At 40.8% G+C, this 26613-nt stretch overlaps 1 protein-coding gene across 2 annotated transcripts in view; it reads right to left on the reverse strand.

Moving 5' to 3' along the window:
* Positions 1 to 26613, reverse strand: part of cd247 (CD247 molecule) — a 123863-nt gene that overhangs the window by 77513 nt on the left and 19737 nt on the right. The window contains exon 1 of one of the 2 annotated variants that reach the window (XM_063050627.1): positions 12130 to 12279. The exons of the other annotated variant lie outside the window; for it this stretch is intronic. The gene's annotated coding sequence lies outside the window, so the exon portion shown is untranslated. Of the gene's footprint in view, positions 1 to 12129; positions 12280 to 26613 lie in introns of those variants that run through there. 2 annotated transcript variants of the gene reach the window in all.

Below are 26613 nucleotides of genomic sequence, written 5' to 3' on the forward strand. Positions count from 1 at the left end.
TTACGTGGAGGAGGCAGGCGAACGGGGTTAGCTGAGATAACAGATCAGCCATGATGGAATGGTGGTGTAGACATGAGGGGCCAACTGACCTAATTATGCTCCTATGTCTTATGGTTTTGTATAACTTCTCTCATACAAATGACATCTCCAACTCTGCATCACAGCCAGTGTTTGACTGTAATATCTACCTGGATTTCAGAATTCCTGAGTGGTGTTTGAATGCATAATTTTTGGACTAGTAGATGAAAACATTACCAAATAAGCCATAACTGATGCAATCTAACTAAAAACAAGTACTAGATTTACATCAGGGCACTTCTTAAAATTAGTTTTCTTTATCATTGGGAGATAAATTTCTGAAGATCGCGGTGAAAACTGAAATACATTTCTTCTCACATGTTGTTCCATCGTGAAGCCCCGGTTTTACTGAGTTTCATTTGTGCGGTGTGTACCTCGTGTGGGGGTGCACTCAAAAACATTAAATGGAAACAATGTAGATTGATGAGTCAATACAAAAAAACTGTAAACATATTACAGAAAAAAAGCAGTAGCTTTCTGGTTAGTAAATCTTAAGCAAAACCTACTGCATTGAAGGGTCTTCACTCGGCTCCCCTCTGTCTCTTCTGCTTTCAGTCTGTCACCTTCCCAGCTTCCCTCCTTCTTTTTCCCTCCCCTCTCCTATTTGATTCCTTCTTCTTCAGCCCTTTACCTTTCGCACCTATCAGCTTGCATCTTTGGACCCCCCCCCATTCACCTGGCTTCACCTATCACCTTTTAGTTTGTATTCCTTCCCTCCTCCCTTCTTATTCTGACTTCTTCCCCCTTCCTTTCCAGTCCTGATAAAGAGTCTCGGCCTGAAATGTCAGCTGCTTATTCCTTTCCATAGGTGCTGACTGACCTGCCAAGTTCCTTCGCATCTTGTAAATGTTACTCCCAATGCTTTGAATCTTGACAAAATCTTGAAATTATAGGATGCTTAAATCATTTAGATTATGAGGACACTCAGTTCCTGTTTATTGTCATTTAGAAATGCACGCATTAAAAATGATACAATTCTAGATTAATTGACATTTATGAAGCCCAGCATGTGAAAGCGAACCCGATTTTCCATTTTAAAGTATGAACATTGTCAGTGTGCGCATACAGGTACCTTGTACTGTAGATGCAGAATTAAAAAATGTTTGATATTGAGTTGGCAGAGTGGGAGATCGCAGACTGAGTTGGAGGCAGTTCCTTATGGACTTTACACACCAGTTTTGAAAAGTGACCAGGGCTCGTTGGGAGTGAGGTGAAGACTGTTTCTTGAGTAGATCACTTGTCAGTTTGAAAAAATGAGCGGAGCCTGCTGGGACGTCCACAGAGGAGGAGACTGCTTGAGTTAATAGTAACTTAGCAAGGGCCAATAAAAAGAAGCGAGGTTTAAGTGGAGCAGCCATTGCTGGAGTGGATCAGTGTTAGAGTGGTCAGGCTTTGGCTCAACAGGCTTGGGCAAGAACAGGCACAGGTTAAAACTTAAACTTGAGAAGTTAGAGGTATAACAGGTGTAGGCAGGATGGTAGTTCAAGCAGTAGAATGATCCTCCTGTGAAATGTGGGACTTCAGGGTACCTAATAGTCTCCCTAATGACTACATCTGCAGGAAGTGCACTCAACTTCCTGGAGCTGGATGTACTCAGGACCATCTGGGATGCTGAAAACCTCATCGATGAGACATTTACTGAGGTGGTCACACCCAGCTTGCAGGCTTCAGAGAGTAGACTGGTGACCACCAGGAGAAGTAAAGGGAGTAATCAGCCAGTGCAGGGTTGCTCTGTGGCAACAAGTATACCCCTTTGGATATTGCTGGGGTGATGTCCTATCATGGCACGGCAGAGCAGGCAGAACAGTGGCACCATGGCTGGCTCTGAGACTCAGCAGGGAAGGGTAAAGTCAGGTAGAGTGATAGTGATAGGTGACTTGATATTTCGGGGGACGGACAGCAGATTCTGTGGTTGTCAGGATGATGTGTTGCCTCGCAGGTGCTAGGGTCCACGATGTCTTAGAGCGGCTGCAGAAGATTCTTAAGTGGGAGGGTGAGCAGCCAGAGGTCGTGGTGCACACTGGCACCAATGACATGGTACTAAGGGGGAAGAGGTCCTGCGCAGTGAGTTAGGGAGAGGCTGAAGACCAGGACCTCCAAAGTAGTAAGCTCTGGATTACTCCCAGTGCCACGTGCTAATCAGGGCGGGAATAGGACTGCTGGAAAATGATGCAGGAGATGTAATAATGAAGGACAAATAAATGGCAGACTAACTTAATAAGTATTTTGAATCAGTTTTCACTGTGGAAAACACTAGCAGTGTGCCTGAGAATGCCAGAGGTTCCTGAGGTCTGGTTGCTTGCCAGTGACTAGAGGTGTTCCGCAGGGGTCGGTATTAGGAGCGCTTCTTTTCACAATATATGCCAATGATTTGGATGAAGGAACTGACGGCATCTTGGCCACGTTTGCAGATGATACAAAAACAGGTGGAGGGAGCGGGTAGGTAGTGCTGAGGAAGCAGGGTGAGGGATGATAAATCAGCCACGTTGGAATGGCACAGCAGACTTGATGGGCTGAACTCATTTGCAAGAAGTTCTCTGCCTAATTTCCCTGAGGTGCTCCTCAACCTCCTGAATAACTGTCTAACAGGCAAAGAACACAGTAAGTGATCCCTCCCTTTACGATCTAGAGCTGGACATCTCCTTGAGGTTCAAGAGGTGCCTCTCAGACTTAGATGTAGGCGTTTCTAACTGAGTCAATATACAGTAGTTGAAACTAATTCATGCTTTACCAACATAGACCTTTACCAACATCCTGGCAAACTACTACAAGAAAGACATGGGTTCTGTGCAGTTCTTTGCACGTGGAATATTTTAGAATGTCTCTCAGATATGAAAAGGCAGAACATGTTTGTTTGCTATTCTACCCTGAGCTACAGAGGCAGGTTTTGAAACGGGCTGCACGGCAAACACGTAACCGATGCTTTCTCTGCCCTGTTTTCTGGAACAATAGGCCTGATAGTAACTCCAACGTACATTTGGAGTGGGGGTGCAAAGAAGTTTCAGCATGTCAGTTTGTGGTATCTCAGCATCAAGTAATGCTGTTTGAAGTGGGTAGCCTTTGTCTCCCAGCAGTTACCTCTTGCATGTTGAAAGAGGCCAGGGAGATTGAGCAGCAACAGAGTGAAAGCATCGTGACAGGTTTCAGTGAAACTGCTTTGCACTAATGTGAATCTTTACTTGTGGTTGCAAATTGAATGTTGAACGAATGGAATCCCTTACTGTTTATGAATGCCACTGATTGATCTGGGGATGTACAGATAGCCCAGTGTGTGCAACTGATGACACACTGCGACTATGAGAAGCCAGCTGGAGATGCAGACCCAAGGGCTACGTTCTGTTCATGTCATCACGGGTAATTGCCTGGCTCCTGGTGAACAATGGCCTGCATTCTGCAAATAGCTGGAAACCTGGACATTCCTTTTTTAATGTGGTAGAATGATCCAGGGTCGGAGAAGTTGAAGTGAAACTCATTTTCACACCCCTGGTTACAAGGAGGACCAGGTCCAGCATGGTAGTCTTTGTCCAGAAAGTTGCAGGTACCTGGCGTCACCTGAGGAGAAATCTTCAGATCCAGGAGGTCAAGGAAGCCATATACTGTACCATGGCTCATGCCACCAATGAGTCAGCACCTCTACTGTTCCTTACTTTCCTAACCAGTTTAGTGATAGTCACCCTGTTGATCTTCTTTGTCTAACATAAGGCACTTAAGATGTCAAGCAACCTGATCGTCAGTCTTCATTTCTCCAAAGTTCGTAGAATATAGAACAGTACAGTACTGTATGGGCTCTTCAGACCGCAATGTTTGTGCTCAAGTGTTAAACCCTTTAATCCATTCCATGATCAATCTAACCCTTCCCTTCCTACATGGCCCAACCTTCCAGTTTTCTTTCATCCATATGCCTTTTTAAGAGTCTTTTTAAGAGTCTCTTAATGTATCAACCTCTACCACCACCCCAAGCACTTACCTTAACAAGATGTCCTCTAGTATTAGCTTTACCATCCTGGGAAAAAACTGCTGGCTGTCCACTCTATCTATACCACTTATAATCTTACACAATTCTGTCAAATTGCCTCTCATCCTCTGTCACTCTGAAGAGAAAAACTTTAACTCGCTCACCCTTTCCTTTTATATCTCATCCAGAGTTCTGAAGTTCAATGTTCAATAGAAACATTTACACCAAGAATTCTCTAATTATCAGGGTCATCATATCCTTACTGTTTGCATTTTCAGAGGGTTGCATCTTCAAATTCCAGTCCAAATACTTGGGCTCAAATATCCAGGCTGAAACGGCAGTGAGACTGAGCGAATGCTGAAGAGTCAGGGATGCCACCCTTCAGCTAAATAAGGGTAGAGGGCAAGAAGCATTTTCCCATGGCAGAAGATTCTAAGACCAGACAGCATAGGTACAAGGTGAGGTACAAAAGGTTTCAAGGGGATCTGAGGAAAAACGTTTTCGGCTATTATCTATGCTGTGTCTCTGTGAATCTAAACTGAGTCCTGTTCTCTCCCTTGAGGGCAAGAGTTCCCATGACGCAAACTTCAGACTCTTTATTCCTCAATCAACATTGCAAAAACAGATAATTGGTCATCGTGTGGAAATTGTCAGACACTTCGCACATGACCACAGTGACTCACATCATGATGTTCATCACTGTTATGAGACAATTTAGGGGGTTCCACAATTGTGAAAGTCTCCCTGTCTTGTTTCAATAGCAAGTTTCAGGAAACACAAAAACTACACAAGCCACTTAATTTTACGTCTTGGTGAAAATCTCAAAACCCTGTCTTATTTAAGTGATACAAACACATACTCCATAAGTTACAGTCCGAAGTGCATATAAAAAATAAATTAAATTGCAAACGGAGAGGGAAGAAGTACTGAGGGAGTGTTCGTGGGTTCATTTGATGGCGGAGGGGAAGAAGCTGTTCCTGAAACATTCCGTGTGTGTCTTCAGACTGGTATAGCTCATCTTTGAAAGTGATGGGAAGAGGACATGTCCCGGGTGATTGGGTCTCTTATTGATGGACGCTGTCTTCCTGAGGTATGGCCTTTTGAAGGTGTCCCTGATGCTGGGGAGGATAGAGCCCATGATGGAGCTGGTTGAGTTTACAACTCTCTGTAGCTTTTTCCAATCCTGCACAGAGGCCCCTCCATATCAAACGGAGCTGCAATCAGTTAGAACGCTCTCCATGGTACATCCATAAATACTTGTGTCTGCCTTCTCAAATTCCAAATGAAATATAGTCACTGTCATGCCTTCTTTGTAATTGCACCCATATATTGGGCCCAGGATAGATCCTCAGAGATGTGGACACCCAGGAACTTGAAGCTACTTGCACTTTCCACTTCTGATCCCTCGATGAGGACTGGTGTGTGTTCCCTCGACTTCCCCTTCCTGAAGTCCACAATCAATTCCTTGGTCTTATTGACATTGAGTGCAAAGTTGTTGCTGTGATACCACTCAACCATCTGATCTACCTCACTCCTGTATGCTTCCTCATCACCATCTGAAATTCTGCCAACAATAGTTGTGTCGTCAGCAAATTCATGGATGGCATTTGAACTGTGCCTATCCACACAATTGTGGGTGTTGAGAGGGCAGAGCGGCAGGCTAAGCTCGTATCCTTGACGTGCGCCAGTGTTGATTGTCTGTGAGGAGGAGATGTTGCTTCCGATCTGCACAGACGGGTTTCCCAGTGAGGAACTCAAAGATCCAGTTGTAGAGGGAGGTGCAGAGACCCAGGTATTCGAGCTTTTTGATTACAGCTGAGAGTATGATTGTGTTAAAGCTGAGCTCTAGTCAATAAACAACATCCTTTCCTGATGTAAGCATTACTATTGTCCAGGTGATCTAAGGCCAAGTGGAGAGCCTGTGAGATTGCATCTGCTGTAGACCTATTGCGGTGACAGACAAATTGCAGTGGGTCCTGGACCTTGCTTAAGCAGGAGTTGATTCTAGCTATGACCAACCTCTCAAAGCACTTCATCGGAGTAGGTATGGGTGCAACGATAGTTGTTGAGTCAGCTGACCCTGCTCTTCTTGGGCACTGATATGATTGTCGCCTTTTTGAAGCAGGTGTGAACCTCTGACTGTAGCAGTAAGGGATTGAAGATGTCCTTGAACACTCCTGTCAGTTAGTTGGCACAGGTTATCAGAGCCCCACGAGATACATCAGAAAGGTATTCTGACATTGGCCTCTGAGACAGAGATCACAGGGTCAACAGGTGCTGCAGGGATTTGCAGAGGTGTAGATTTATTCTCCCTTTCAAATTATGCATAAAAGGTGTTGTGCTCATTTGCTGCTAACTCCAACCCGGCCAGCTTCAAGAGTCTATTACCAAAGTGCTTCCACATATCTTCTGTTCCACCAGAAGTCCAAACACCCTTAACCATTGCTGCATGACCATCCCGGACGCCACCGATCTCTCCCCCGCCCACACCTTGGTAAATCAGACAACTAAGCTGTGCTCCTTACCCCGGTGTACAGACAAAAGCTGATACATGAACAATCCAGTACCGAATGTCATACAGTACTGGTCTGAAGACACAGATGAGCTTTTGTGCGACTGCTTTGAGTCAGTAGACCTGTCCATGTTCAAAGACACAGCACTCAGCCTTGTTGAGTCCAGAACGAGGGGTCACAGTTTGAGGATGAAGGGGAAGCCTTTTAGGACTGAGATTAGGAAAAACTTCTTCACACAGTGAGTGGTGAATCTGTGGAATTCTCTGCCACAGGAAACAGTTGAGGCCAGTTCATTGGCGATATTTAAGAGGGAGTTAGATATGGCCCTTGTGGCTAAAGGGATCAGGAGGTATGGAGAGAAGGCAGGTACAGGGTTCTGAGTTGGATGATTAGCCATGATCATACTGAATGGCGGTGCAGGCTGGAAGGGCCGAATGGCCTACTCCTGTATCTATTTTCTATGTTTCTATGTTTCTAAGTTGCCACCAGCAAGGACTTTATCAACAAGTGCTTGTGGACTGTGGACCAAAGAAGACAATCCAGGTATTTCCAAACTGGGAAACTCAGATGAAATGGGAGATCCACTGCCTACTGAAGTCTAGGATTGCAGCATTAGTTAGATAGAGTTAGAGTTAGATAGAGCTCTTAAAGATAGCAGATAAAGATGGGGATAAGGCAGGAACTGGATACTGATTGTGGATGGTCAGCCATGATCACAGTGAATGGCGGTGCTGGCTCGAAGGGCCGAATGGCCTACTCCTGCACCTATTGTCCATTGTCTATTCAAATCAGATGACCCTACACAAGAAATCAAGATATGACTCTGTAAAACTACCAGGTCTGCCAAGAGTCAGTGCCAGTTCAAAATTGAGTCCAAGCATGGCTCTGCTTACAATAATGGGCTACAAGCGAAGTCAGGCAGCATCCCTTCCTGGTGAGCCTAATGCTTTCTAGGCGCATCTTGAACTAAAGGGGATTTGGAATGTTGCCACCCACCCCGAACATGCCTTAACGACTACTGCCTGGTAGCTTTGAGAGGCTAGCCGTGGCACACATTAACTCCAGCTCTCGTTCACTTACTGCTGAAATAGGTCTATGGTAGACACCATCTCCTTGGCCCTGAACATCTGAACAGTGGACACCTGTTAACATTCAGTTTCTGTTTATGGATCACGCCTCCGCCTTCAATATAACAATTCTCAGTTAACTCATCTCCAAGCTTCTAGAAGTGGGACTCAACATCTCCCTTTGCAACTGCATCCTTGACTTGCTGACTGACTGGTTAGAATCAGTAAACTTAGACAGCTACATATCCACCACAATTATCCTGAACACTGGTGCTCCACAAGCTGTCCTTAGTCGCTACTCTACTCCCTGAGGTCGAGAGGGTTCAGAGCTTCAGGTTTCTCAGAGCAAACATCACCGCAGGCCTGTTCTGGCCCAAGGAAAATCACCATCTATTTCCCCAGGAGACTAAAGAAATTAGTTATGTCCTTTTTGATCCTCAATATTTTGATTTTTATCAATGCAGTATAGAAAGCATCCCATCCAGATGTATCACAGCTTAGTATGGCAGCTGCCTTGCCTGTGACCACAAGAAACCGCAAGGACTTGTGAACACAGCTCAGTGCATCATGAAAACCAGCTCCCTTTCCTTGGCCTCTGCCTACACTTCTTACTGTCTTGGCAAAGCAACCAGCGTAATCAAAGTCCACAATCACCCCAGATATCCTCTCTTCTCCCCCCTCAAGTTGAGCAGAAGATACAAAAACCTGAAGGCATGTACCACCAGACTCAAGGATATCTACCATGCTGTTACAAGACTATTGAACAAGTCCCTAGTGTGTTAAGATGGACTCCTAATGTCACAATCTATCCCATTATGATATTGCACATTCCTGTCTGCCTTCACTGCACTTTCTCTATAACTGTAACACTTCATTCTGCATTCTGTAATCATTTTCCTGTACTACCTCAATGCACTGTGTAATGTATGAATGGCATGCAAGACAAGTTTTTTACACTGTAATTCAGTACATACGGCAATAATAAACCAACTTAACCAATATTTTGCATAAGTGCAATATGACATCTCAACTCTAATACACAATGCCCCAATCTATTATGCTGTTACCCTGTGCTGCCTCGTACAGGGAACTGCGGACATGCACTCCAAGATCAATTGTACATCAACACACTTAAGATCCCTGACATTTCCACTATATGTCCTAACAGAATTTGACCTTCCAAGGTACATTAACTCATACGTGTCTGGATTAACTTCCATTTGCCACCGCCCTGTTCAATTTTCCAGCTGATCCATGTCCCTCTGTACCTTCAGACAATCTATTTTATGACCCCACCAATTTTTGTGTTGTCAGCAAATCTACTAATCATACCACCTACATTTTCATCCAAGAAAATTACAGCTGCATTTTACTACATTTCCTTGCACTTACAAAAGTTTCATTAAACTGAATTACATAGTCCATACATTATAAGGAAAATTAACATCCATCTAATTTCTGTCTGGATGGCATTTACCATATCTGAAATTGCCATATAGTGAGGTGCAGTTTATTTGAAGTTTCATGTTCATTAAGGGAATAAAATATTGAAATTATCTCATTGTAATTATGTTTATAGATTAAAATAGTGAAATCTGTTAATTATACTAAAATTGTTTTCTTACATTACATATGGTATTTGTAACAAATTAATTTTGCTATAAATGTGTACATTTCGTTGTTTGACATTTGTTCATACTTAAGGTTATCAAAATAAAATTTCTTCTGTTAATAACATAAATCAAAATGTGGAATAAATAAAAGATGTTGCCTATCAAGATCATTTTATTAACCAGAAGAAACTGTGTTTTAAAAAATATATAACTTTATATTTATAAACTTTTGTGAGCTCACTGAATTTGGATACCAAGTACAGATATTAAAATGTGCATTTCTCTGCACAATTTTCCATTGTAAATGAACCCTTTATACCAAAGATAAACAGGTATTTTTGTTACAGAAAAAGTCTAACTGCTATATATTTAGTGCGCACAGATATGTACTATTGCCAGAAGAGATTATCAACAAACAAATAACGTATCCCTTTCATGGGAGTTTCTGTTCTTGATAAAATTTGATTCAATTATACTGATACACCAACCTGTAACGATAATAACTTTAATTAGAGCAAGAACTCCGAAGATCTTTGTCAGAATCTCAAACTTGCATTTCCTTTATACCACGTCTAAAAAGTCCTACTGCATATGTTCGAGAAAGTAATACAAAAATAACTATAGAAGAAATGGATTGAAATTAAAAGCTTTACTGATCTTAGCCAGTTAAGAATTAATTAGAAGTCAACTTAATTTTATGAAGTAATGTGAAATCAATTCTCAAAGGTAGCTAACATTAAAAGGTTTAAAAAATTTTGTTATTTCTCTAAATCATACTCATCAATGTCCATGAGAAAAGAATGGAAATGTTGATTGGTTATAAAACATTTCTAAAGCTTGTATCATACTGTTACATCTCATGATATTTTAAAGTCATATCACCATGTTATTTGCCATTATTTCATTGCCTATTACAAACCTTGCATTTTCATATAAACAATTCCAAGTTATGAATAAAGCTGGATATCCAAGAAGAGTATATGCTGGGGAAGTACCAGATGCTTTTTCAATTCCAAATTAGTTTGCATGGCTCTGGTGTTGACACTTGCAATGGGTCGGAGGAGCAGCTGTCTAGTCAACAAGTCTGTACTGTTGATTATCTGCAAAGCTGATTTTCAGCATATTCTGAACTGCAATGCCAGTGCACTGCAGTGTAGAATGAGGGAACTAACTGGAGATCTGAGGTGGCTGCATTTGATCTCTCCCTCTGTCCCAGGCTCACCACCCGATCACCTATTTTACATTTGTCTTCCTAGCCTTACTCCAGCCACATCTGGTACATCTACAGTGGCCCAATCATTTGAATGGGGCTGCTGATCTTCTCTGAAAAGGGAAATGCAGTAAGGCTATTTTACTTTAATTTACGTGGTTTTATTTTATTTAATGTATACCAAGTAGATAAGTCAATTTATAACCGGTGACATAGAATGGTCAATACAAGTATGTCCTTTTACAGCAGAGAAGAGGAGGAATTTCTTGAGCCAGAGAGTGGTGAATATGTGGAATTCATTGCCACAGACACCTGTGGAGGCCGAGTGATTGGATATAGTTAGAGTGGAGCTTGATAGGTTCTTGATTAGTAAGGGTATCAAAGGTTATGGGGAGAAGGTAGGAGAAGAGGGTTGAGAGGGATAATGAATAGCTAGGACATCAAAAGATATGGGGAGAAGGCAGGGGAGTGGGGATGACTGGAAGAATTGGATCAGCCCATGATCGGCGGGGCAGACTCAATGGGCTGAATGGCCTACTTCTGCTCCTGTATCTTATGGTATTATGATATGGTATGGAATTAGCATCGATGGAATGGCAGAACAGATCAACGGGCCAAATGACCTGAATCTGCTCCTACATCTTACAGTCTCATCTTCAGCACAAAATGAGCTTTTTTGTAGGATTCATCATTTTGAGGGGAAATTAGTTTACTGCTCTATTTGTTTTTCGAAATGATTTGAGTCCTTTATAACGATCCCTGAATGCCTGTAATCATTGGAGATGTTTGGGAACAAAGAAATGGCTTATAACTGCACCAGTAGTCCGTGGTAAAGGCTTCAGTTTGCACTGGCATAGCCTGTCACTACTCGAGCCAGCTTAACATTTCAGAGCAAATGCAGTGGCAAGGTTGGAAAGAGCCCAACAGTCACATTGGCTGATGCAGCTTCAGTGGGTGGTCACAAACAAGGATTGGTTCCATGAAATCTGACCCAATATAAAAATTAACCAAACAAAGTGACTGTTTTGTAATTAGATAGTCTTAATAGCATCGATGATAATCACATACAGTATGTTCAATTTATTTTAAAGGAAAACAATAGTAATTTTATTTTAGATATTGAAGAAGCCATTAGAAATATAAAGGAAACAGTACTGGAAATTTTATATTTTTCTAATAGGTCCTATGCTTTCACATTGCAAAAACAGATCACTTTGTAGTTTTCCCAAACCTCAGAAACTAAGTGAATTTTAATGTAGTTTAAGATGTTTCCGTCACAATTTTATTAAACTCATAAATGTGGAGGAATTAGGACATCACACTCTATTGCATCACTTATATAGAAATTATATTTGATGGAAATTACATGAAGAAAAGTGAGTATTGTGATAGCCACCTTCTTGTGTCAGAGTAACGCCTGGTAAGTTGTGAGACACACATGATTCCTGAACACAGAATTCAGCGTATTTCATCAAAGAAAAGCAAGAAAAGCAGCAAATATAAATCCTCTAAGCGGCATAGGAACCCACAGAGTTTTAGTGAGACACAGCATGTAAACAGGTTCTACAGCCCACCAAAAATCAATTACACATTTTCTACATTTATCCCAATTTTATTCTCCCATCCCTATTAAACAACTAATTTCCGACTTACCCACACCCACACCCTCCCAAACCCAAAACCTACCACTTACCTATTTGCTTACGGCAATTTACAGGAGCCGTCTGTATGGCTTAACGAAGTAGGAGGAAACTGGAGCACTCAGAGAAATCCCAAAGACACGAAAAGAATGTGCAAAATTCACACAGACAGTGCCCAAGGCCAGAACCGGACACTGGTCTCTGGTACTGTGGGGCATTAATTCTGCTGTACCATTAGTAATTATGTTGCAGAATTTAAAATATAATTAGCATAAAGAAGAATAGAAGAATGTTTCTGAGCATGATGAATGTTCAGAATAAAACTGGCAAAAAGATAATTTGTACAGGAGCTTGAAATGTGGTTAGAAAAGTAGAAAACATACTTTAAGTGTGTCTCCTTGCACTGGCGCCTGACAAGTCTAAACAGAATTAAGGTAGATAACCCAAAGTACAACCAATGGTATGAGAAGCGTCAATCTTTAATGAAAAACATTAAAGCTGATCTTTTAAAAGAGTCATCGTTTTGATGAATAAACTGCTTCAGAACTGTGAAATTAAGGTAATTCCTGGGATTATAGAATTAAGTGAAATGTAGATCAAACAAAATTAAAACTAATGCATAATTAGAACTTTAAAAAACAATTGAAACAATCTTTCAGAAATTATAGTCAAACAAGTCAGAAAGATGTTTGAGAAATATAGTAATAATTTTAACAATTGAATCCTAAAGAAACTGGAAATTGTGCATGTTCTTAAATTCCCACAGCAGATTATTAAATAGCTTGATAATATTGCAACAAGCACATAATTTTAAAGAAAAGGGATACTAAAATTGTTTTTGAATATATTTATTTTGAAAGGTGATGGTGTTTTGGAAAATCATAAAACAGCATTGTTCTAATAACACAGGCTGATTAACATAACTATTCATTTTATGGAGATATATTCATGTTTGGTATCATCAAAGTAAAGATTCGGTATTTTTTAAAAGTTCTGACAAATGACATAATTTCTAAAACATAACAAGCTGTCACATTAGGAAATCCGTGGGATGGGTTGTGGGTGGGGATGCAACTAGTGGGAGGCTTCATATGGAAATATTCTTCACTGACTGTGCTTGATTGGGTTACCATGGGTGTTCATAAATGAGTCACAAATGATTCTCCCACATACAGATTTTGGTGTTTCCTAAAAAAAACACCCATGCATAACTGCGTAAATAACTTTCCAAATTAAGCAGGAAAAAAAATCCACAGTAAGCTGATCAGGTGCCATGAGTCTTTGGAAAGAGTTGGAATTGTGGGCACTCTGTGCAAAATTCAATTAGCACAAGAATTCCAAAAAGAACTATGTTTCACATCATTTCATAAAATGAGGGCTTTGGGAAACTTGAGGCATGATCATGTTGAATGGCTGCACTGACTTGTGGGCCAGGCTGCCTGTTGTTCCACCTGTTTTCTTCCACTCTTGTATACTTGGAGCCAAATTCAAATTGTGCAACTGCATTCTGTCAACGAACACCTGAAGCCACTTTGCAATGATTGACAGACTGCCCTGACTGTATCTGCATTACAATTAATAAATATACAACAGCAACTATTGCACAAGATGATGCAGAAATCAAAAGGAAACATTGTCTGTAGAAGTGACACTATGGATGTGAACTTGGACATGCGCAGTGTTCCTGAGTCAGGGTGCAATCTGCACGGTACGCTTGATTGGAAGAAGCTGGCCCACCACCTGCAATATAGACTAATGACCAGTGACCAAGCTTAAAAAGACATTCTTCTGTTCCTAAAGACCTAAAGTGGTGTAAAGTAAAACATGGCATTGTCATAAAATCATTTGATTCTATTTCTGTTAATGGTAAACTCAGCCATTCTTGCTGGGGCACCTTGGCCCCAGAGGAACAATTTCGTTTGGCTGAATTCATGTAGGGTTGAATGATAAGTAAACTTGAATTTGAAATGTTTCCAAAGGCTCATTCTAAAGTGTGGTCATTGTACTCCATTAGCATTGCAGGATTAATTTTGCTCTTTCCCAGGAATTTCTTAAGGGAAAAAAAATAAATGAAACCAAAATACCACATATCATACAAACTTCTTTTAAGACCTTGTGCGCTCTGAAGAATTTATTCATGGCACAACAATGGAGCAATATGTCAGCCATGGATCAGGAGATCCCAATAGACTTCACTTAAATTGCCACGTGCACAGAAAAAAGTCGGTCTTTAAAATGGTCAATTTTTTGCTCTTTAACACTACTAAGGGCCACAAAATATTTAAACTAGTGCATTGAATTTCAATAAAATTTAGGTGCTTTTATGACAGCCACATCCCAATTTACCCAATGTACTGTGCAGAAGAATAAAGTATAAATTACAAAAGAATTACATTTTAAAATCAAAGGCTGGCGATAAATACCACGTACAGTTACTAACTTCAATTGTCGGCGACTTTCAGCAAATAAAGAACCTCACTTAAGCAATGCATCGTGTTCAATATCTTTAGTTAAATCTTTTGGCTTTTAAGTGACATTTTGCTGGCCTGTTACAAGATGTACTCGTACAGTAGCTTTCTAAATCTAATTCATGCATACAACTACTCCCCAACAGAAATTATTAACTATAACGCAGATAAAATATTGTATTTTGTTCAGAGAATGATTCTGTGTTCTTACGCAATTTCTCAACTCTTATTTATAATGCTGAGTTCGGCCATATTTCACACCATAAGAACTCTTCAACAGCTTCTCTCATCATTCGGCTACAAATTGAAGGTTTTTACAGTTAAAAATACCAAGAATTTTGTAAGTTCCCAAATTACGCGTCAAACTACAAAGAAACCTGCCTAAGCAATGAACTGAGAACTAGGTTACTGACAACTTCACAGGTAGCATTACATATATAGATTAGTTGCCAATAATATCTTCTACTTAATGCTTTTTAAGTGTCTTTTTTCCTTCCTTCATTTTCTTAAAATCATACATTATAAATGAATTAACTCCTTTATCGTAATATCAGATCAGTGTAGTTAGAATTTTAGTTTGCATCAATAACTATCCATCAGCCATCGTGTACTTTTCTGTCAAGTCTTATGCCAAAGTTCGTTGGAAGTTTACAAGTCAAATGTACGAGGAAAGTATGCCGTAAATGGCAGGACTTTTAGGAACATTGCTGTACAGAAGGATCTCGGGGTAAAAGTTTATAGTTCCCTAAAAGTGGTGAAAGGATTGATAGGGTGGTAAAGAAGGCATACAGCAGGATTATCTTTACTGGTCCGGACACTGAATATACAAGTCAGCAAATCACATTGCAGCTGCATTAAACTTTGGTTAGGCCACATTTAGAGAATTGTGTGAAGTCCTGGCTGCCACATTACAGGAAGCACATGAGGGTGCAAAAGAAGTTCTCCAGGCTGTTGCCTGATTAGCTATAAGGAGAGGTTGGACGCATCTGAGTTATTTTCTCTGTTCAGAGGCTGAGATGTGACCTGACAAAGGTATTTAAAATGATGAGAGGCATAAACAGGGTAATTAGTCAGAGTCTATTCCCCAGGGCAGAAATGTCAAATACTAGAGGGTATAGTTTTACACGAGAGGGAGAAAGTTTGAACACTCGAGCTGTGGCCTTAGATAGCATTTTAGAGCCATGTTAATCTTGCACCCATTTTGAGTCACTGGGTCAGTCAAAAACTGAACGGAGTAAATGTTGTGCATGAGGCTACCTCAAATATTTTGCTTAAGGTGCAGAAATTGTTTTGTTTACTTCTAGTATTTTGTGCAATTACTCTTATATTTGAAATGAAAAACTGAAATACAGGTTATTAGCTGTAAACTGTCATGGTGGCTATTAGGGACTAAATACTTTGGGATGTGACACAGAATAAATAGCATTCTTCTGCTGACATGTTATCAAAGGCATTTAACATGTTAATGGCAAAAACATTAGTTTTGTTATCTGTACAAAGATTACCTGCGTTTAAGACATTTAAGAATTTTCATTATCACTTTCACAAGCATGATATTGTATGAGCTTGCCATGTTAACTACCAACTAATTCACCTTAAATTGGCTATGATTTTAACATGCCCACTGTGAATCACACTTTTTTCTCCACAGCAAAAAGGAAGTTATCATGATTTATGTGTCATAGTAGGTAAGAATACTACTATGCATTTGGGATCAAATCTACTGCTGTATTAATACATATTCTTACATTTTCATTGTCTGCTATATCTTGATATTGCTAGAAAACAATATACACTTTTGTAATCGATCAGAAGTATCAGTTCAATACGTAACATTCATTTACTGGTTTGGTATGTTGAGTCAAATCTTTCTGACCCAGTTCCCTGCCCTAACCTACCACTGCAGCACAACACCCACTCCCACACCTGTACTTACCACATTCAGTTACTGTTTGCCAATCTCACTGGCTCAAACATCCCTGACTCCCCGGGCACAGTTAGAAAGATGCCAGGGCAAAATGCCCTGACAGTTTTCCAGATGGAAAATGCCACTCACAGCTTTGCCTGATGTGAAAAGCTGACTGGAATTTTAAATGCCTCTGACAATCAGAGAGAATTAGAAACAATTAAAATTAAGAAGAAATGATTATAAAAGTTAGTCTATCATTCTACAAAATTATAACCAACAAAACATACAATAAATTAAAAGTGTTAACCTGAAGCAAATTAAAATTAGACAAAATATCTTACCTTTCCCTTTGCACCTAACTGCTGTCCCTATTGAAATTTGGGTCTGTTCATGATCAGATACTGTGCATTCAGCATTGCACATGGCAAACTCCTGTATAAGCTGTCATTTGAATGGCTAAACTTTGGTGGCAACTTTCAGTGCTAGCCAGTAAGATCCAGTCCATTATTTTATTCATTTTGGTTTATTGTGCTTTATCACATTATCCAATCTATCATACAGTTCCAAATTCAAATACAGGTCTAATACATTACTTCAAGTCCTTGTTGAGAATGCTTTACCAGAGCTGCTTGTTCAGCATGTCGGAGCTAGTAATGTAGGACAGTATTTCAGAGTTGATGTGTTCTCTTGCATGTACTGATTTACAAAGCATTGTCAGAGATACTTGTTCTGTATATCAAAAAGAGCGGTTCAGTACTCTGTACATTGGAAGCAGCAGTCTGGTGTGCTATATATTAGAAGAGGTTTGGTGCATTATATCAGAAACACTGTCTTGGTGCACCAGATCAGAAAAGGCCAGTTTAGCATATTATATCAAATACTATGGTTCAATGTATTATATCAGAATCAATGTTTCAGTGTGAAATAATCATTTCTACTGGCTTGATCTGTTATATCTGAGACATTGGCTCAACATTTACTGGTTCATTGTTTGCTTTTAATGCTCTAATACATCATGCAACATTACATGTATAATTTTGTACTGATACAGGCTGGAGTGATGTACACCCAGGAGATTCTGCAGATGCTGGAAATCCAAAGTAACACACACAATGCTGGAGGAACTCAGCAGCTCAGGGAGCAGCTATGGAGGGGAATAGACAGTTGAAGCTTTGGGCTGAGGCCGTTCATCAGGACTTGATGAAGGGGCTCAAAATCAGAATCAGGTTTATTATCACCGGCATGTGTCATGAAATTTGTTAACTCAGCAGCAGCAGTTCAATGCAATACTTAATATAGAAGAGAAAAAATCATAGATAAGTAAAAACAATTACAATATACATATATTGAATAGATTAAAAATCATGCAAAAAAAACAGAAATAATATATATATTAAAAAAGTGAGTTAGTGTCCAAGGGTTCAATGTCCATTTAGGAATTGGATGACAGAGGTGAAGAAGCTGTTCCTGAATCGCTGAGTGTGTGCCTTCAGGCTTCTGTATCTCCTACCTGATGGTAACAGTGAGAAAAGGGCATGCCCTGGGTGCTGGATGTCCTTACTAATGGACGCTGCCTTTCTGAGACACCACTCCCTAAAGATGCCCTGGGTACTTTGTAGGCTACCACCCAAGATAGAGCCGACTAAATTTACAAACTTCTGCACTTCTGCAGCTTCTTTTGGTCCTGTGCGGTAGCCATCCCCCCCCCCCCCCCATACCAGACAGTGATGCAGCCTGTCAGAATGCTCTCCATGGTACATCTATAGAAGTTTTTGAGTGTATTTGTTGACATACCAAATCTCTTCAAACTCCCAATGAAGTATAGTCGCTGTCTTGCCTTCTTTACAACTGCATTGATACATTGGGACCAGGTTAGGTCCTCAGAGATCTTGACACCCAGGAACTTGAAACTGCTCACTCTCTCCACTTCTGATCCCTCTATGAGGATTGGTATGTGTTGCTTTGTCTAACCCTTCCTGAAGTCTTACTGATGTTTGGTGCAAGGTTATTGCTGCGGCACCGCTCCACTAGCTGGTATATCTCGCTCCTGTACGCCCTCTCATCTCTATCTGAGATTCTACCAACAATGGTTGTATCATTAACAAATGGTATTTGAGCTATGCCTAGCCACACAGTCATGGGTATAGAGAAAGTAGAGCAGTGGGCTGAGCACACACCCCTGAGGTACACCAGTGTTGACCATCAGCAAGCAGGAGATGTTATCACCAATCTGCAGATATTGTGGTCTTCCGGTTAGGAAGTTGAGGATCCATTTGCAGAGGGAGGTACAGAGGCCCAGGTTCTGTAACTTCTCAATCAGGATTGTGGGAATGATGGTATTAAATGCTGAGCTATAGTTGATGAACAGCATCCTGACATAGGTGTTTGTGTTGTCCAGGTGGTCTAAAGCTGTGTGAAGAGCCATTGAGATTGCATCCGCTGTTGACCTATTGTGGCGATAGGCAAATTTCAGTGGGTCCTGGTCCTTACTGAGACAGGAATTCAGTCTGGTCATGACCAACCTCTCAAAGCATTTTATTTCCATCCATAGACACAGCCTGACCATAGAAACCATAGAAAAACTACAGCACAGAAACAGGCCTTTTGGCCCTTCTTGGCTGTGCCGAACCATTTTCTGCCTAGTCCCACTGACCTGCACACGGACCATATCCCTCCATACACCTCCCACCCATGTATCTGTCCAATTTATTCTTAAATGTTAAAAAAGAACCCGCATTTACCACCTCGTCTGGCAGCTCATTCCATACTCCCACCACTCTCTGTGTGAAGAATCCCCCTCAATGTTCCCTTTAAACTTTTCCCCCTTCACCCATAACCCAGGTCCTCTGGTTTTTTTCTCCCCTTGTCTCAGTGGAAAAAGCCTGCTTACATTCACACTATCTATACCCATCATAATTTTATATACCTCTATCAAATCTCCCCTCATTCTTCTATGCTCCAGGGAATAAAGTCCTAACCTATTCAACCTTTCTCTGTAACTGAGTTTCTCAAGTCCCGGCAACATCCTTGTAAACCTTCTCTGTACTCTTTCAACCTTATTTATATCCTTCCTGTAATTTGGTGACCAAAACTGAACACCAGATTCGGCCTCACCAATGCCTTATACAACCTCATCATAACATTCCAGCTGTTATACTCAATACTTTGATTAATAAAGGCCAATGTACCAAAAGCTCTCTTTATGACCCTATCTACCTGTGACGCCACTTTTAGGGAATTTTGTATCTGCATTCCCAGATCCCTCTGTTCCACTGCACTCCTCAGTGCCTTACCATTAACCCTGTATGTTCTAGATTGGTTTGTCCTTCCAATGTGCAATACCTCACACTTGTCAGTATTAAACTCCATCTGCCATTTTTCAGCCCATTTTTCCAGCTGGTCCAAGTCCCTCTGCAGGCTCTGAAAACCTTCCTCACTGTCTACTACACCTCCAATCTTTGTATCATCAGCAAATTTGCTGATCCAATTTACCACATTATCATCCAGATCATTGATATAGATGACAAATAACAATGGACCCAGCACTGATCCCTGTGGCACACCACTAGTCACAGGCCTCCACTCAGAGAAGCAATTCTCTACCACCACTCTCTGGCTTCTTCCATCGAGCCAATGTCTAATCCAATTTACCACCTCTCCATGTATACCTAGCGACTGAATTTTCCTAACTAACCTCCCATGCGGGACCTTGTCAAAGGCCTTACTGAAGTCCATGTAGACAATATCCACTGCCTTCCCTTCATCCACTTTCCTGGTAACCTCCTCGAAAAACTCCAATAGATTGGTCAAACATGACCTACCACGCACAAAGCCATGTTGACTCTCCCTAATAAGCCCCTGCCTATCCAAATGCTTGTAGATTCTGTCTCTTAGTACTCCCTCCAATAACTTACCTACTACTGACGTTAAATTTACTGGCCTATAATTTCCCGGATTACTTTTCGATCCTTTTTTAAACAATGGAACAACATGAGCCACTCTCCAATCCTCCGGCACCTCACCTGTAGACAGCGACATTTTAAATATTTCAGCCAGGGCCCCTGCAATTTCAACACTGACCTGTTGAGTTCTTCCAGTATTTTGTACATGTTACTCTGGAGTTATATACAGCCCCTGCTTGCAGTTGTCTAAATGTTGCCAAAGGTCGCACTGCAGTAAATGAACCATCAGAGCAGTCAATGCACTTACATCGGAAAATTAAAGGCTGTGTGGAAGACCCACCAGAGACCTTTCAATATGCCTTTGCATGGAATGCAGTCACATGACAAACAGTGCACAGGAAAGCTTTAAGAAAAAGATGGGTCTGTTTAATTGATTTGCTTTCTGATACTATGGCTTAATTTATGCTATATAAATCATGAGTTAGTGCTTCACTTAAACCATAGAAAACTGGTGTAAACTCTGAGGAGTGTGTTGCCCCTTAGATTAGCTTATTCTCTTATTTATTAGGTTAGGTGCACTACAATCCATAAAAGGGGTATCTGAATTCTGTTTTATTTTTGGATAAAAATGCTTAGCAGGTCCAAAAATGGCTCATAGTCATTGTGAAAGTATGTTCATACACAACAGACATTGCAAGCAGATACTTGGGTGGAGCACATTATCCAGAGGTGTACTAATCCTGAATTTAAGGCTTTGGCTGTAAAATTGAAATGTAAATTCAAAATTAACAATTATTCCAATTGCCATAAAAAGCAAATGCTTTTTCAGCAAAGTGCAACGTTGAAATCAAGATTCTTCAAGCCTGGGTTCTGATTACAAAGGCGTCTAGGTTTAAGACTCAACCAAAAGAGCCTGCTCTCAGTCACCTAATTTCAATGTGCAGTTGATGATTCAGCCTTTTATGAAGAAAATTATTTACACTTCTGTGGCAGCCTCCAACAGTTTACCCAACATTGTGTCCAAAAAACCCAACTACAGCACATATGGTCGATGACCGGCTGGTTTCAACTGATGCTGTAAACTTGGGAATAAGAGTCTGTTTCCTAAGTCGCACCCAAATCTTAACTCACTCCTAAGTCCACCTATCACTGCTACACTTACTGATCAATTAAGCAATATCTTGATATAAAATACTCAACCTCAATTTAAAATCTCTTTGTGATCTCAGTTTCTTTTCGTAATTATGCTCCTCCAATTCTTGCTTCTGCCCATCTGTGTTTTTAATTGCTCCATCACTGACCTTCAACAGTCAAGACACAAAGTTCAGCAACTCCCCACCCCGCTTACATAACCTTATATCTTCCCTTTTAAGACATTCTTTTAAGTTAGCCAAGCACTTGATCATTGGCCCTCTGCCTTTTCATGAGGACAATTTCAATTTTTTAAAACTTGATAGCAGTCTATGCAACACTTGCTTTTGCTGAATTTAAATGATCTACAGGAATGGAATTTGAATGGAATGACCTGCTGTTCACAGCTTCTCAACTGTGACAACATGTGAGAGTGAGAATTTTAACACACTCGCAAGAATCTTGCAGGACTTGCTGAAAAGTGAAAGGAGAGCTAGAGCCATCTAAGTTATAGGTGCAAGTTCTAAAGGAGAAAATCGTTAATGGACGTATCATGAAGATGTGATGAAACGGTGACTGAACCTGCTGAAGCATTTTGCAGAAAATGGCTATTGAAGGCAAATCCATGGGCCTTGAACACCACGCAGGACCTTGTAGATTCTTGAGATTTGATTCAGATCTGTGTAGCTACCTCCTCCCACTCCCTGATGAATGTGTGTCTGGAAGCTCTCCAATTCTTTGTGGATGCTGTACATGTCTTTGGTATTAACTTCATCAAGGCTTCCCCTGCCAGGTTTTGAAGACCTAGGAGTCAGCCTTCTCCAATAAAAGGCAATTCTTCACTACTTCCGAGTTTCGATTAATCTGCAAATTATCTACCTCAGCTACCAAAGCACTTTCTCCAAGAGGTGTTGACTAGCTTTGAGTAGTCCCAGTTAGCTTTACCTGGAACTGGCCAAACATCAACATGAGGCCTCTACGTGGTTGAAGAAATTGATGAACTGAGCAGATGGCACATAGCTATCAATAAGCAATTAATTCCATTTTGAGATCGCTAAGGCCATTATTAGGACTTATGAAATGTACCCTGCAGCATCTAGAATGCTAGCTTGTCCAACTCTCACCCTCAATGAATAAACTGTTCTTGGGCTTCTAGCCAGGTGCAGGTATCGATTTTAACCGACACTTGGATGGCAAACTTCACGATCTTCATCAGGTGATGATACCTGGGCATGTCTAGTCCCGTGGTATATACATATATATATATATATATATATATATATATATATATACCCCCGTCATTCCTCCCTCCTGATTGGTTAGTCCTCATCCAATCAGATTTCCACTGTCCCACCTTGCTTACAATTGAATTCCAGTTCTTACTTCGAGCGAGACCTTTGTTATTGTTAAAAATCCTTCTCTTTAGTTTTATTTCAATGGCTTCCTTCACCATCTGGTCCAAAGTCCATTGGCATGGCACAGTAGTCAATCCTATGGCTATTCTGCTCCTGCCGATTTCAACCCAAAAGGATGTACCTCTTGTGCTCCTCGATGCGGGTTTCCCTGACAGAGTTTGTCATCAAAACATCAGTTAAAATTGATACCTGTACCCGGATAGAAGAGGGTATTTGTCATATACGTCGGGAAAGCACTAGACCTTTTTCCTCACCTTCAATCCTTCAATGAATTCTTTCTCAGATACATAATATTGGAATTCATTTAAAAGTCCCACGAAACAAAAGCAAGGCATTTCCAAAAAATAGTTTTGACACATTCCAGATTGCTACCATAATAAAACAGTCCTGTCTTCTCCTATCATTTTGGATCTCCCCCTCCCCCTCCCACTTTCAAATCTCTTACTACCTCTTCTTTCAGTTACTCCTGACAAAGGGTCTCGGCCTGAAACGTCGACTGTGCCTCTTCCTATAGATGCTGCGTTCCACCAGTATTTTGTGTGTGTTGCTTGCATTTTCAGCATGTGCAGATTTCCTCGTGTTTGTGTTTTTAATTCAGCTATTTCTTAATTTATTTTTAGGGGACTCAAGCTGTTTTTGTATTCTGGTCATTATCTGCGGCTTTAGTGAATCTAGACTGTGGATTCTGCAGTACGTGCATTGTGGGAAAGAAGTGCAAATTATACTCTTTTACAATGATATTTTAAAATTTTAAATTGTTATTTAGAAAATGCCAAATCTCACTCAGCAAAGTGATCTTAACACTGATGATGTCTTCCTCTCGTTGAAATTGTTGAGAGGAACTGGTTGAAAAAGAAATTGCCAATTAGACCGAAGCTAATTTTTACATCCATGTTTGAACCAAAACTGAATCAGGAAGTGACCCATCGTGTTCATTATTTTGTTATATCTGTTCTATCACTTGTTGCGTGAGTAAGTTTTTAAACAGGAAAGCCATTTTTTAAATAAAAGATTTATATAAAACTTGCCAATTTAATTCACTCTAATGTTGATCAACATTCTCATGACATTAAAATGCATTCTTAATGTTTCTTTATTAAAGTAGTTTTTTGTCAGAAGGGAAACAGCAGTTCAAGGCTTTACAGACTAAAAGAATTTCCGAAGTCTGTGCTATCAGTTTCTGTATAAGAGGAGCTGCAACCACTCATTGAAATCCACACCCCAAACCAAAAAAAGACCACATACACCTTCATAAGTAATCCCCCAACCATCTGTTTCTTAATGATAACTTCTGAATGCAATTCAGTTGCTGCCTCTTAAGGAGAAAAGGTTTAAGTCAAGTCAATAGGATTTGTTAAGTACAGGCCATGAGGTTTCTAGTAAATGCAGAGATAATATATTTAATTGCTGTTAGTCAAAAAACACAAGGTATTGAAATTCTTTGCCCTTGAAATCCTTCAATGCCTACCTAAGTACAGGATTAAATGGATACACTGCCCAAAAAAAATTCTTTCGGTTGTGAACCCTCAGATTAAGAATACAATGGGACAAAGCCAAAGTATCAGCTGCTACTGAATAGCCCTTAACCACTTTTGTTCGCTCGCCTTGCTGTAGAGAGCGTGCAGATAAAAATAGAAGACAGGTCTGTAAATGAGATAGAATCTGGGCAGCTGCAGTGGTGAGGGCTCAGTAGTCACATCTATGAATCTGGCTTCCTGGAAGGAAGATCAGTGCATGGGGAAAGAGTTTATGGCCTTCAACAAGATGCCACACGTGTGGCTGCTTAACAAGCTAAGAACCCATGGTATTTCTGGAAAGATTCTAGCATGGATAAAGGAGGGGCTAATTGGCAGGAGCAAAGAGTGTGAATAAAGGGAACCTTTTCTGGCGGGCTGCCAGTGACTAGTGGTGTTCCACAGAAGCCTGTGTTGGGACTGATTCTTTTTACATTATATGTCAATGATTTGGATGATGGAGTTGAAGGCTTTGTTGCAAAGTTTGCAGACGATATGAAGACAAATGGAGGGGCAGTTGGTTTTCAGGAAGTAGACAGGCTACAGAAGGACTTAGGCAGATTAGGAGAATGGGCAGAACAAGTGGCAGATGGAATACGGTGAGAGGAAGATGGAAGATGGCAGCACAACGCAGCCCGCAGCGGCCGCTCCGGTGGTGATGTCTGTTATTTGTCAAGTAGGGTGCCGTGCACAATCCTGATTTGATGGAGACGGACATGAGAGCACGGATGAACATCTGGTGAAACTTCTGAAATGTCTGCTTCGCTGCTGCTGCTACTGTGTGATCCAGAATCTCCGAAGGAGAAGGCCCCGAGTCCTCGACTTTGCTTGTTGCTCGGCGGCCAGGGCGGGGTCAAAGCACTCAGTAGAGGATGGTGCTCGGAGAGGCTGTGTCAGAGGGGCTGGTTGGGGGCTCGAAGTTTTCGGACGGACTCAGAGTCCACTGTGGTCAGGTGCTTCCAATGGTGCTGCATCGGCAAGTTTGCGGCGCTTGGAGGTTCACGGCAGGGAGAGTTTCTCCCTTCTACCGTCTGCGTGAGATGATGAGTCTATTGGGACTTTGAGACTTTTTTTTAGCGTGCCCATGGTCTGCTCTTTATCAAATTATCAAACAGCTTAGCACTGTTGTAACTATATGTTATAATTATGTGGTTTTGTTATTTAGTCTTGGTTTGTCCTGTGTTTTTCCTATAATATCATTCTGGAGGAATGTTGTATCATTTTTAATGCATGCATTTCTAAATGACAATAAATGGAAATGGAACTGAACTGTATGGTCATGCACTTTGGTAGAAGAAATGAAAGGGTTGCCTACTTTCTAAATGAAGAGAAAATACAAAAAAAACTGAGGCACAAAGGGAGTTGAGAATCCTTGTGCAGGGTTTCCTAAAGGTTAATTTGCAGGTTGAGTCTGTGGTGAGGAAGGCAAATCTGATGAGCATTCATCTCAAGAGAATTAGAATGTAAAAATAAGGACATAATGTTCAGACTTTATAAAGCACCTGTGAAGCCTCACTTGGAATATTCTGAGCAGTTTTGGGCCCCTTATCTTAGAAAGGATGTGCTGAAACTGGAGAGGGTTCAAAGGAGGTTCACAGAAATGATTCCAGGATTGAATGGCTTGTTATGTGAAGAGCATTTGATGGCTCTGGGCCTGAATTCACCAAAATTCAGAGGAATGGGGGGTGACCTAATTGAAACATCAAATGTTGAAAGACCTTGATGGAGTGGATGTGGAGAGGATGTTTCCTATGGTGGGACTATCCAAGACCAGAGGACACAGCCTCAGAATAGATGGGCATCCTTTTAGAACAGAGATTAGGAGGAATTTCTTTAGCCAGACAGTGCTGAATCTGTGGAATTCTTTGCCACGGGCAGCTGTGGAGGCCAAGTCTTTATGTATATTTAAGGCAGGGGTTGATAGATTCTTGATTAGACAGACCATGAAGGGTTACGTGGAGAAGGCAGGAGATTGGGGCTGAGAGGAAAAATGGATCAGCCATGATGAAATGTTGGAGTAGATACAATGGGCCAAATGACCTAATTCTGCTCCTATATCTTATTGTCTTAGCAAAACAATAAGATCAAGACTGAGGTGAGGGCCTAAAGTAATGCCGGTTAATCAATCAAAGCTATCTACTTGACTCTGCTTCTGAGTCAGGGCTAAGCTGGAACCTGCCCATGGTGGTCTCCTTTAA

This window comes from Mobula hypostoma, chromosome 6, assembly GCF_963921235.1.
Source record: "Mobula hypostoma chromosome 6, sMobHyp1.1, whole genome shotgun sequence".
Taxonomy (NCBI): domain Eukaryota; kingdom Metazoa; phylum Chordata; class Chondrichthyes; order Myliobatiformes; family Myliobatidae; genus Mobula; species Mobula hypostoma.